This window comes from Apium graveolens, chromosome 5 (assembly GCF_009905375.1).
Source record: "Apium graveolens cultivar Ventura chromosome 5, ASM990537v1, whole genome shotgun sequence".
NCBI lineage: Eukaryota > Viridiplantae > Streptophyta > Magnoliopsida > Apiales > Apiaceae > Apium > Apium graveolens.
In genome coordinates, this window is record NC_133651.1 from 57,240,153 (window position 1) to 57,252,543 (window position 12,391).

Sequence of the window (12,391 nt, forward strand, 5' to 3'; positions counted from 1 at the left end):
ATGACAAGCAAAGGCTATGGTCAGATCTACGGCTTTGAGACGTTATGGTCGTGTCTCTATCCTGTTCGTCAAATGCTTCGAGGAATAACCCTTTCCTCTAATTGTGACCTCATAATAACATTCGCTTAGCTGGGCATCTCCAAAGATGTAATGCTAACATCTCTTCTTACGACTTGACCCCATTCAGAGTTCTAAAAAACTCTTGCTATACTAGCAGTTTCAATACCTTTTGAGGTTTCCAGGGAATAGACACAGATACGTAAGTATCAATCTATATATATAGTGAAGGTACTACCGATTCATCCTTACAACTTGTTATTACCACATTGAATACACTTCGAGGGATCTCCTCTCAGGTGTATTGGGTTCTCGCTGTAGATGAACCATGATGGGTTATCAGTCCCATCCCCAACCTCGACTTAAGGACCACAGCATGCTCAAGCCCCTTAATCAAATGATCAGCTATATTATCCTGAGTTCCTATGAACTCTATAGCAATAATCCTATCAGACACAAGACCCCTTATAGACTTAATTCTAACTTGGATGTATCTCTTTGTTTTAGCATTATACTTAACACTTCTGACTTTGTCGATAGCTGTACGACTATCATAATGAACAAAAATGGTAGGAAGCGGCTTGCTTACTACATGTAACATACTCATGAGTCCATGTAACCATTCAACCTCCGTCCCCGTGGCATCAAGTGCACACAACTCAGCCTCAAAAGCAGACAGAGTAATCAAAGTCTGTCTAGAAGACTTCCAGGACACTGCTCTACCCGCAAGGGTAAACATATATCCAGTCACTCCATTGGAACCAGATTTCTTAGCTATCCAACTTGCATCGCTGTACCCCTCGAGTACCCCCGGAAATCTCCAATAATGCAAGCCAAGAGAAATTGTTCCCTTGAGATATCTAAGAACTCTATCCAGTGCCTCCCAATGAGTCTTATTCGGAAAGCTTGTATATCTAGCTAACTTAGACACATAATAAGAAATATCTGGTCTAGTCACATTAGCAAGATATTGCAAACTCCCAATAATCTGAGAATACCTTAACTGAGACACAGGAACACCTGAACTATTCTTGATAAGGCCAACTTTAGGATTGAATGGAGTACTAGCGATTCTATAATTTGAATAACCATACTTCTCAAGTATAGATTTCTCTATATAATGAGACTGTGACAAGGTTATTCCATCAGTTGACCGAGTCAACTTGATCCCAAGAATCACACTAGCTTCACCCATATCCTTCATCTCAAAGTGCCTTTTCAAGAAACTCTTAGTCTCGTTAATAATCTCAATATTGGTTCCAAACAACAAAATATCATCCACATATAAGTACACAATCACACATTCATTTCCTCTAACCTTATAGTAGGCGTACTTGTCACTTTCATTAACTAAAAACTCAAAGCTTAAAACAGTTTCATCAAACTTCTTATGCCAGTCTATAGGAGCTTGTTTTAGGCCATAAATAGATTTGACTAACTTACATACTTTCCTTTCGTTACCAGAAGCAACAAATCCCTCAGGCTGATCCATATAAATCTCTTCTTCAAGGTCACCATGAAGAAAAACTGTCTTTACATCCATCTGTATGGTTGAAAAGAATCAAAAATGTAATTAATGGAATTGCAGTTTCAAATGAAAATATAGATAATTGTCAACTCTGTATGTTCAACTGCAGGTTCATCAAGTCGATTTTATAATACTATGTATTGGAAGGTTTAGTGATGTGCCAAACATACCTGAATTTCCTCATAACATGGGACCCGGACAATTTTATGGTAAAGTTATACACTCTATGGAATATACTAAAATGGATAATGAAACTGCAGTTAAACTCGTCAAGGGGAAGAAAGTCACTGTTATCGGGCTCCAAAAATCTGCACTGGACATTGCCATGGAGTGCTCATCAGCAAATGGTGAGAAATTGATACAAGATTCATTTAACAAAAATAACTATTCTGTTTCTATTGTCATGAGAACATGCATAAAAAGATTTAGTTATCTAATATTATTGGTAATTTTACAGGAACATCTCATCCATATACAGTGGTTTACAGAACGGAACATTGGAACATTCCTAACTACCTTCCCTGAGGAGTTCCCCTAGCATACCTAGACCTCAATCGCTTCTCGGAGCTTTTAGTTCATAAGCCCGGTGAAGGTTTTCTACTTGCTCTTCTTGCAACCATGCTTTCACCACTGGTAAAATACAAAACGCCTACAATATTACTAAAAGTTCCTAATTTTTAATGATAAACTTTTTAATTAATTGATTCTTGTTGAGAAGCAGAGATGGGGGATCTCAAAATTTGTGGAAAGCTACGCAAAATGGAACCTACAACTGGAGAAGTTTGGCATGGTTCCAAAATATAGTTTCGTAAGAGAAATGAACTCTTGCTTGATCTCAACTGTGCCTGAGGATTTCGACAATAGAGTGGAAGGGGGAAGCATAAACTTGAAAAAAGCTCAAAGTTTTTCCTTTAACAAGGAAGGAGTTTTGTTAGAGAAACATACTTCCACCATTGGAGCTACTAGCACTTAGTTTTTCTTGCCAACAATGTAGAAGTGAGTTAAGGGCATTGCAAGCTCTGGTGATATTATGTGAAATAACAAGTGTATTAGGTGATTATAAGGAATCAAGGATCATGGTGTATAAGGAGTACTTAAATAAGCAAATTGTATTTATTGATAACATCCTCAGCTACTCAAGGAATAAGAAAGTCTGCGTGGAATGCCCAAGGATTTTGTTTTCTCCAAAGATCATAAGGAAAGCAACTATACGTTGAGTTTTCAAGAATGAAATTTTGACTAAGGTTAACAAAAGATTCTGAATTAATCCATTAACAACCACCTAAGCAAAGCCGTAAGGTAACAGATGCATTATGCTGACAAAAAGAATTGAATGTAATTAAGACCACCGAGGAGCTAATAAACGAATTGGAAAGAGTGGAATCTGAAGTTCAAATACTTAAAGGTGATAATACGTGAATATATAAGATTACTTTTCAGCCTTAATTGATGAAAAAGAGTAATGTTTAAATGTTTGGAAACCAAGTTGAAAACGAGCACCGCCTATCATCCTTAAACGGAGAGTCAAAGGACGAAAGTGATTTAGGAAATGTAAGATATGTTGAGAGGGTGAGTTTTAAGGAAACACTGGAATGATCATTTATCAGCGATGTCAGCTTTGGAATGCCACTTTACCAAGCTTCATGTGAACGCAAGTGTAGGTCCCCATTTCTATTAAAATAAAGTGGGAGAAAAAAAAGTTGTCAAATTCTAAGTTAAATCGGCACACCAAGAGCGTAATGATATTGATTGAAGCAGCTTGGAGTAGACAAAGAAAGAAGGAGAAATTGTATCGAGAGAGAATATGAGTATAGAATTAGGACCAGTAGTGTTAGTACAAGTTTCATCTAGAAAGAGACTAGATAAGTGTGAGTAGAAGGGACAGGTTAAGTCCTAAAATTTATGAACCATTCGAGGTATTGATAAATATAGGTATAGTTGTTCATGAGTTGATGTGACCGTCACAACAGTGTGTACACATAATGTGTTTTTCCTGTCCATATTAAAATGATAAGTATCTGATATGAATCAAGTGATTGATCAGGAGCCAATGGGACTCTTGTCCAAGTTTGTTTTGCATATAGTGATCGAACCAAATTCTTAATCATTAAAGTCGAGTCCTTGAAAATAAGTATATCTATAGTGAATTTGTTTGAAATCCTCGAGTAGAAAAGTCTACATGGAAATTAAAGTCAGATATGCTTGACAAATATCCTCACTTGTTTAGTTAGACCCGATTCTGAGGACATAATCTTTTTAAGGGGGGAAGGATATAACGACTCGTGTATTTTTGAATTATTAAATATGTAATTGTGGAAGTATTAATTAAATAAAATATGTGTCTTAATTTTGGCAGCAGTGTGTTAATATATACTATTTGTCTGTGATTTATTGGTTTAAAGGATTGGAATGTGTAGTTAAAAATTGAGTTATATTGTTCTGTTTTATTTTTAAAGGTGATTTTATTATAGTTTTAAATCTGTAAATATTTGGATTGTCTCTAAAATTAGTTTTATGATTTTATAATTTCAATAATTATTTTTGGGATTTTACAAAATTTAGAAATCAATATTTTATTAATTATTTAACCCTGTATGATTTTCTGATTACACTTATTTGTAAAATATGTATTTAATTCCAGAATTCTTCAAAAATTATGAAACTCATATTTATTCAAGTTTGGAATATTCCGAGAATTTTAAAATTATTTTGGAAATTTTTGGGATTAATTTCACCCGTGCCTTGATTCGTTTAATTGTTAAAAGCAGGTATAAATTGCATTTCAGAAATTGCTTTAAAATTTTGAAAACTACGTTTTTATTTACTTCGGAATATTTCTAACATTTTAAAACTATTTTGAAAATTTTCTGAGATTATTTTTGTGTAACTTGGTTCGTCAAATTGCGAATGCGGGTCGAAAAATCAGGCGTGCAGGACACGTGTTGAATTTTCAGAGTGTTTACTGATTCGTGTCAATTGCGAATTGCTGATTAAAAAAAAAGAGAACAACACAACACCTAAACACACACGCAGCCCTTCCACAATCTCTCGATTTTCTCCTCTCCCTCTCTGTTCTATATCTCTCCTTATTCCTCCCTCTTACTCCCCTCTATTCCCGTTCCTTTTCTATGTGTTCTTCCGCGGCTCCACTTTCCGGTAAGCCACGCCACCGTCCAACTCCGGTTGGCTTCGCCTGTTTAGCCATGTTTTCTCTAGCTTGATTGTATATGTATGTATATGTACATGCGTATCACATTTGGGTGTGTTGTGCTATTGTTTTTCTTTCTCTGTCCTTCCGGTTGCCGCTGGGATGAATTTCGGTGAGGTGACCCTGTTCCGTTTTTGGCAGCGCGTGTGCGTTTGTCATTTCCTGTTGGGCTTGTTTAATCGGGCCTTACTTTTTGGGCCGACTGTCATTTGGTTCTGGATATTTTAATTTCCAAACTATTATGTATATTTTAATTTGGGAATTTCTTATATTTTTTTGCAGGAAATTAATAAGTGGATTTAGTGATATGAATATTCGTGCGGAAAATTAAATTTGTAATCGGTGGGATTCGTGTAGGATGTTCGTTATAAACGGAAACCCGCGAAACTTACCGCCGTCGGCGATGAGCCTCGGCGAGCCGATGATGGACCGTGATGAATTAATTCTGAGTCCTATAATTATAAAACAATATTTAATATTTGATTCGTACCATTATTTTCGAATTTTAAATAGTCGGATATAATTATTAAGGTCTGAATTGGAATGCGAATAATAATAATAATTAAGTAGTTGAATCGGTGATTGGGATTTGTAACATGGATTTTGGTTATGGTATCGGTTGAATTAATTGTTGGATTGTTTGTTGTTGAATTGACGTCGATTGATGTTTCGACGGGTAGTCCGATAAATAAAGGAGACGCTGCCCGATTTCCGGGAAACCAACTATGGAAATGCGGGAGCATATCCGGTAATTATCAGGACGTCAAGTGAATATATATACTTATACTTTATACGAACCTTGATTGTACGATGTGGTGAATGTTCTGTCCAAAACTCAGTAACCCTAATTTTGTAAAATGACGAGTATACGTATTTTCTGAAAATGAACACTGAACCGATTTCGAGAACGTGAACCCTAATTGTTGTTTATGTTATTATAATATGAATGATTACGAGTCGGAATATGCTATCGTATTGGTAGGTGGTTAGCGAGGATATGTCAAGCATAACTAAGTGTCTAAAGTATAGTATTTCGACCCTGTAGGTTCTAGTTGGGAGATCGAAAGTGAACGTTGGACTAAAGATAACCTAGTGGTCAGTCGACGGGCTCAGTAGAGTTTCAACAAAAAAACCTGAGTGTCGAAGTCGAATCCAATGGGATCTAGTGGTTGGACGTTAAAGCCTGAGCGACAGAGTCGGCTCAGAGTTGATCAGTAATAGTTATAAAGCCCTGTAAGGCAAGTATTTCTGAACTTTTCTTCAAGATATATTACCAATGTTTTCGAACTGTTTCATAACATGTCGCTATTATTCAAAATAAATCCTGTTTTATATTACAAGTGCTTGAAACTATTTAACCTCGAACCCTGATTTTCTTGATCTTGAGCCATAAGCCTTATTATTTGTAAACCGTCCTTTTTTGATCCTCAGACACCAAACCATACAAATATGATACTACTCCCCAAATGTATAACTATCAAACACCAAACACTGGAAGAGAATTGTTTGAAAACACAGAAACTTTTATACTCCAATCATTCTTTATAACATCAAAGATCCATACCCTGAAAAATCATTACTGGTCTAATACCTGACCCTTGTACAAACTGAAAATCGTTTCTTATACATACCCTGATATACCCTTATGATATCCATGAATTTCTTCACATTTTTATTCAAGTGTTTGATCATCATTGATTATGATTTTGTTTTATTGAAGTATATTGCTTGTCATACTGAATTATTTTAGAATTGGATAGTTTTCTAAATAAGGACCAGATTCGTGATCAGACCAGATTCGTAATCGATTATAGGCCAATGTGTGCCTTGGATCCAGTAATTAGAGCAGTGCTGTGTGCTTTGCTCGGGGTTAGTGCGTGACTGATCAGCAGCCTAACCCTTGGTTTTAAAACTTAAAAAATGAATATCCAATTCTAATGATTGTTTAACAATTAACTTGATTCTTCTGAATCATTCTATTTGAACATTGCTTAACCTCAGTTATCACTATTATGACTTGCTGAGCTAGATAGCTCACCCTTGCAATTCTTTTATATATTTTACAGTTGAAAAGAATATGGATGATAGTGAAGTTCCTCAGTCCAAAGTGCGGGCTAAGTTTCCAGTTGAGTTGGATCAAGCTAGCAGAAGCTTCATGCGGTAGAGAGATAGTTAGATTGTAAGAATAATTTTATTATCAGTTGTAAGTTAAATTAGTGGGGATTTGGTACGTTGTAATAAAAGTTAAGGTTGTGGCTTGTTTTCATACTTTAACCTGTTGCAGTCCGTGGTTTTGCGAAGCAGGGTCATTGTAAATAATATTTCTTATACATGTGTATATATTGTGTATGTGTTGTGGACCCCAAACTTCTGACCCGTGTTTGGAGGGTGCCACACTTTCTAATAATAATACTTAATTTTCCTTCACGGGTCACTGATGCCTAGTGCAATGGTCTGGTTTATAGACGACTAGTTCCGCTTTCAGATCTTCGTACTATAATCTTTACAATCCACTATCAAATCTTCTACCATATCAAATCAGCTTCACAGAAACCCTTATGATCTTCACACCAATCCAGATTACCATTTCGAATATCTTCAACCTTATTCCTTTGGTGCATGAACATATTAATGAACTTCACTCAAACTTCTGTTGACGACTTCTTCACCGTAGCTTTCCAGATCATTGTGTATACATTATATCTTCTGTCTTGTACTGGTTTCAATGGATATAGGATTATTTACAAGTCATGTTCTATGTTGAGTTATCATACCATGCATTGCTGACATAGATGATCGGAATATGTCTTTGATCCACAACTCTATCTATGTCCAACAGGGGGAAAGACTAAGGGGAGAGATTATTATTGGTTTTAAGTTCCAAGTACTTTCTTTACATTCTATGGGAAGAACTAAGATTGAAAAGGTATTATGGAAGGGTTCTTTATGTCTCATATGGAAGGGAAGTTCAACTTAGGTGGAGCTTCACCTGAAGGGGAGATATAAGGAAGTTTATAACACATATCTATCTCTAACTTTACTTAAGGGAGAGAAGGATCAATTATCTACTAAAGCTGAAGGTTTATAAAAGATACAGAAAGTATAAGATAGCATTATTTACAAGTCCAGAGCTGAATGTTTGAAAGCTGACTGAAGATCTATTTTTGGATTTGGAGTTTGTTGAGTTATCCTCCAAACTATTGCTTCCTCGTCATATATTTGACCATCAAGTGTAACAGTCATAAATGGGGAGATTGTTGAGTAAGATTAAAGCTAAATATGTTATCTCAACAATGCTGGTTCGGATAACTCAACATAAAACAAGACTTAGAAATAGTCCTATATTTCACTAGAGTCAGTACAGATTGAATAACAAGTATATACATAATGATCTTGGTAGCTGCAGTGAAGAAGTCATCAACAAAAGTCCATATGAAGTTCATTAATGTGTTCAAGCATTGGAGGAATAAGGTTGATGACATGCGAAACATTTATTAGGGTTAATATGAAGACCTCAAGAATTTCAGTGAAGCTGATATGATATGGTAGAAGACTTAACAGTGGTTTGTATAGTTTATAATATGAAGGCCTGAGAGCGGAAATAATCATCTGTGAACCAGACCAATTGCATTAGGTATTAGTGATCCGTGAAGGGAAACTAAGTATTATCTTTAGAAGAACTTTTAAGTGGTATTCATAATCAAGGTTTATATTAGAGATGTTAATTATGAATGCTTGAAGAATAGAAGATTAGAAGACAAGAAGACTTGAAGAAACAGAGAACTATAACTCAGTGATCACATGAAATGGTACTAAGGAGTTGAAATCATTTAAAGTACTTACTAGAGAGCATGAAGTTGAATCTTGAAAAAAGTTTTCTAGAAACTAAGTCATCTATCCAAGGTAAAGCAAGCCATGCCTTAAAGTAACTAAAGGACAAAAAGTCGAGCCCTGTAGGAGATTACCAAGGATCTAAGTGGTAGAACTTGAGCACACAAGGTTACATAGTCGAGCCTTTTATTGGCTTCAAGGTCGAGCCTTAAATCTCTCAAGTGCCGAGCCTTGAAACAAAATTTCCTAGAGTCTAAGTGACTAAAACTTGACTAAGAGCATCAAGTCATGTCGAGTCTTAGAAAAGACTTGATAGTTTCTGTCGAGCCTTGGAGATAACCATGTCGAGTCCTAAATGCAAACAAGAGGAGTTAAGTCGAGACATAAAGAATTACAAGGAAAATGACCAAGGCAAGTTACAGGAAGAAAGTAGTCGAGTCCTAGAAGAGAAGCTGTCGAGTCTTGATCAAGAAAATGATAAACTACCACCTACTTTATTCGATTTACTTGGACATGAATTGGCCACGTCTCTATCTTCTTATTCAAGACAACCTACCAACTACATTAATCCATTCAAATTGATTTGACAACACACTTCTTCATCCATTAAAGAGAAGCTCTGCAGAAATATTTCTTGGATCAAATCATTCAATTTATTTAAGGAATCTTAAGGAGAGTGCTACCCAAATCTTTACTCACCATCAAATCTTACACAGCTGATACAATCAAGCTTTATTTCTTTTTGTTCTTGCTTTTCCAATCATTTGAAAAGTGATATAGCTTTTAGAGTGCTAAGTAAAACACATGTATTGATAGCTTATAATCTTTGTAGTGTTTACTTAATCCGTTGCGTTGAATCTTTATATTTAACTGTGTAAATAAACCTTCGGATATTTATATTTTGAAATAAAGTATATTTACCTCAAAACCTTTGTGTTTGTTTATTTTACTTTTATTCCGCTGTATTTATTATTTAAAAATGAAGAACATACATTCATCTCCCTTCCCCCCTCTGTATGTACCTTTTGAACCTAACATCATATTTTAAGTAAGTAGGATTTTTAATCATTTCTTATTCTCCATACTTAGCATCATCATCATCTCTCTCTCTCTCTCTCTCTCTCTCTCTCTCTCTCTCTCTTTATATTTCTAGCAAGAAAAGTGACTCAGCTTCTAAGTCTCATATCTTTTTCCTAGTTCATACATTTCAATTTGAATTATTTCATTCTCTAAAGTTTGATTCTTGAAACTAGCATGCAATTATTTAAGAAACAATCTCATATATGATATATTATCATTATTATAAGTAAAAGAAGTTTATAGTACCTTTTCAGAAGATGTATCAAAATCACTATCAGCATTTGTTGTCACTGTTGGATTTTAATCGCAGCGGAGGCATGGTAAAACACGTTTACACATATAAAATCCAAATAAAAGCATATAAATCGTGGTAAAAACATATGGATCAATTACTAACCTTTAATAGCGATCCAAAAGGCAACGATCGGAGATCCTTAGCAGCTGCTACTCAAACGTGAAGCACTCCACCGGTATCCACCAAGAAAACGACGTTAAGGAGGAGGAGGAGGTGGAGAGAATTAGGTTTTTCTAAAAATTGGGGTTAGAATAAAAATAGGGTTTATAATAGTATATTTATAGGCAAAATTTTCAGCTGAAATTTTCCCATAAATATTATTATTATCATCCCATTTATTATTCTCATTAATAATTAAAACACCTTTCAATTTTTAATCCTTTTTCTAAACACTTTAGAAATAATTCTCTCTCTTGATTTAATTTCCAAAATTAAATCCTTTAATTAATAATATTAAGAACTTTTTTTAATTAATTTATAATCAATTAAATCTCATTTAATCAATTATTAAATTTGCCAATTAATTATTTATTTCATAAATAAATAATTATTAGCCATTATTAATTAATTCCTCCACCATTAAATCATTCTCTTTTTATGGTGTGACCCTGTAGGTTCAATATTAAGCCGGTAGTAGAAATAAATAATAATAAAACTATTTTATCATTATTTATATAAATTCTCTAATTTATTAAATATGATTAATTAATTAATCATATTTATTCTACATCGTGAGGGATACTTCTCAGCATATCGCGACTATCCGGATAATACGAATTCACTGCTTAGAATACCAAGAACCTATGCAGTGAATAGTTATCGTACAATAAACTCCTTCTACCCTACAATGTCCCGATTAAATACAAGGCATGGATCTCGTGTCAAGCCTATCTAATTCAATCACTTGCTTACCATTTACTATGCTTAGTTCTATGCAAATTAGAAACTCCTTTCTAATTTCATTTACTCTGGCCAGAGATTCCTGAACTAGCATAAGTGGATCAGCCTTGAACATTCGCTTCCTTCACTGGAAGGGGTAGATCCTTTATTGATCATACACTATCTTCGTGTACAAATTCCTATACCCAGTAGAGCCCTAATAATTGTCCCTGGAGACTAAGAACTAAACCAAAGCATAGTTCAGTGTACACAAGATGACTATGATGACCTCAAGTCTAAGGATACTTGTACAACTATCACTATATGAACAACTGCTGACACGTGAGTGAACTCCATCAGTTGTTCAGCTGTGCGAGTCATGTTCAGTGAACTTATTCTATAATAAGCACCTACGTACTAGCTATAGTGTCACCACACAAATATCTATGAGAACAGACATCCTTCAAAATGAAGCAAGCATAGTATATACCGATCTTTGCGGATTATTAATTACCAGTTAGTAATCCTATGACTAGGAACTATTTAAGTTTAGAGTTATCATCTTTTAGGTCTCACTATTATGATCTCATCATAATCCATAAAAGCTTTACTCTAAACTATGGTATATCTTATTTAAACACTTAAATAGATAGAGCCCGTAATAAAAACAAAACAAGTCTTTTATTAATATCAGTGAAATCAAAACAGATTACACAGGAAGTTATTCCTAAATCCTAATACATGATTGGACTTAGGACATATTCCTTTCAATCTCCCACTTGTACTAAAGCCAATCACTCTGGTATCTAATACCCATCTAGTCTTTATGATGATCAAAGTGACTTTCAGAAAGTAGCTTTGTGAGTGGGTCTGCTATGTTGTTATGTGTGTCAACTCTATTTCAATACAATACAAGAAATGTTACCGCGCTCCCACTAACCCTTTTGTAGACGCATGGTTCATCTACGTTTTTGATAAAACCATACTCTTTGATTGTCTTATCAAAATGGATGTTCCATCTACGAGAAGCTTGCTTTAAACCACATATGGTTCGCAGCAGCTTACACACTAGGTTTTCATTTCTCTTGGAAAGAAAACCATCTGGCTAATTGCCAGATCTCATAGTCGTAGTAAGCAGCAATCGCAAGCAAAATCCGAACTGATTTTAACAGGGCTACATGTAAAAGGTTTCATCAAAGTCAATCCATTGCCTTTGTTTGAATCCTTTTCCCAAAAGCCTGTCCTTAAAGGTCTCCACCTGGCCATCTGCTCTAATCATTCTTTTGTATCCCATATACATAGAATTCATTCGGGATTTCATGGCACTTTGCCATTTCTCTGAGTCAACACTACTCATAGCCTCATTATAGGTCACAGGGTCGTCATCATCAATGATCGACAACTCATTGTCATTCTCAATGGCAAGTCCATATTACCTCTCGGGTTGGCGAGACACTCTCCCTGACCTACGAATGGGCTGTTCCACAGAAGGTTGTTCAGTCAGAACAGGTGT

General features: G+C 35.1%; 1 pseudogene; it reads left to right on the forward strand.

The window, feature by feature from the left end:
• Window positions 1-2,558, forward strand: LOC141660092 (putative flavin-containing monooxygenase 1; annotated as a pseudogene).
• The last annotated feature ends 9,833 nt before the right edge of the window (window positions 2,559-12,391 follow it).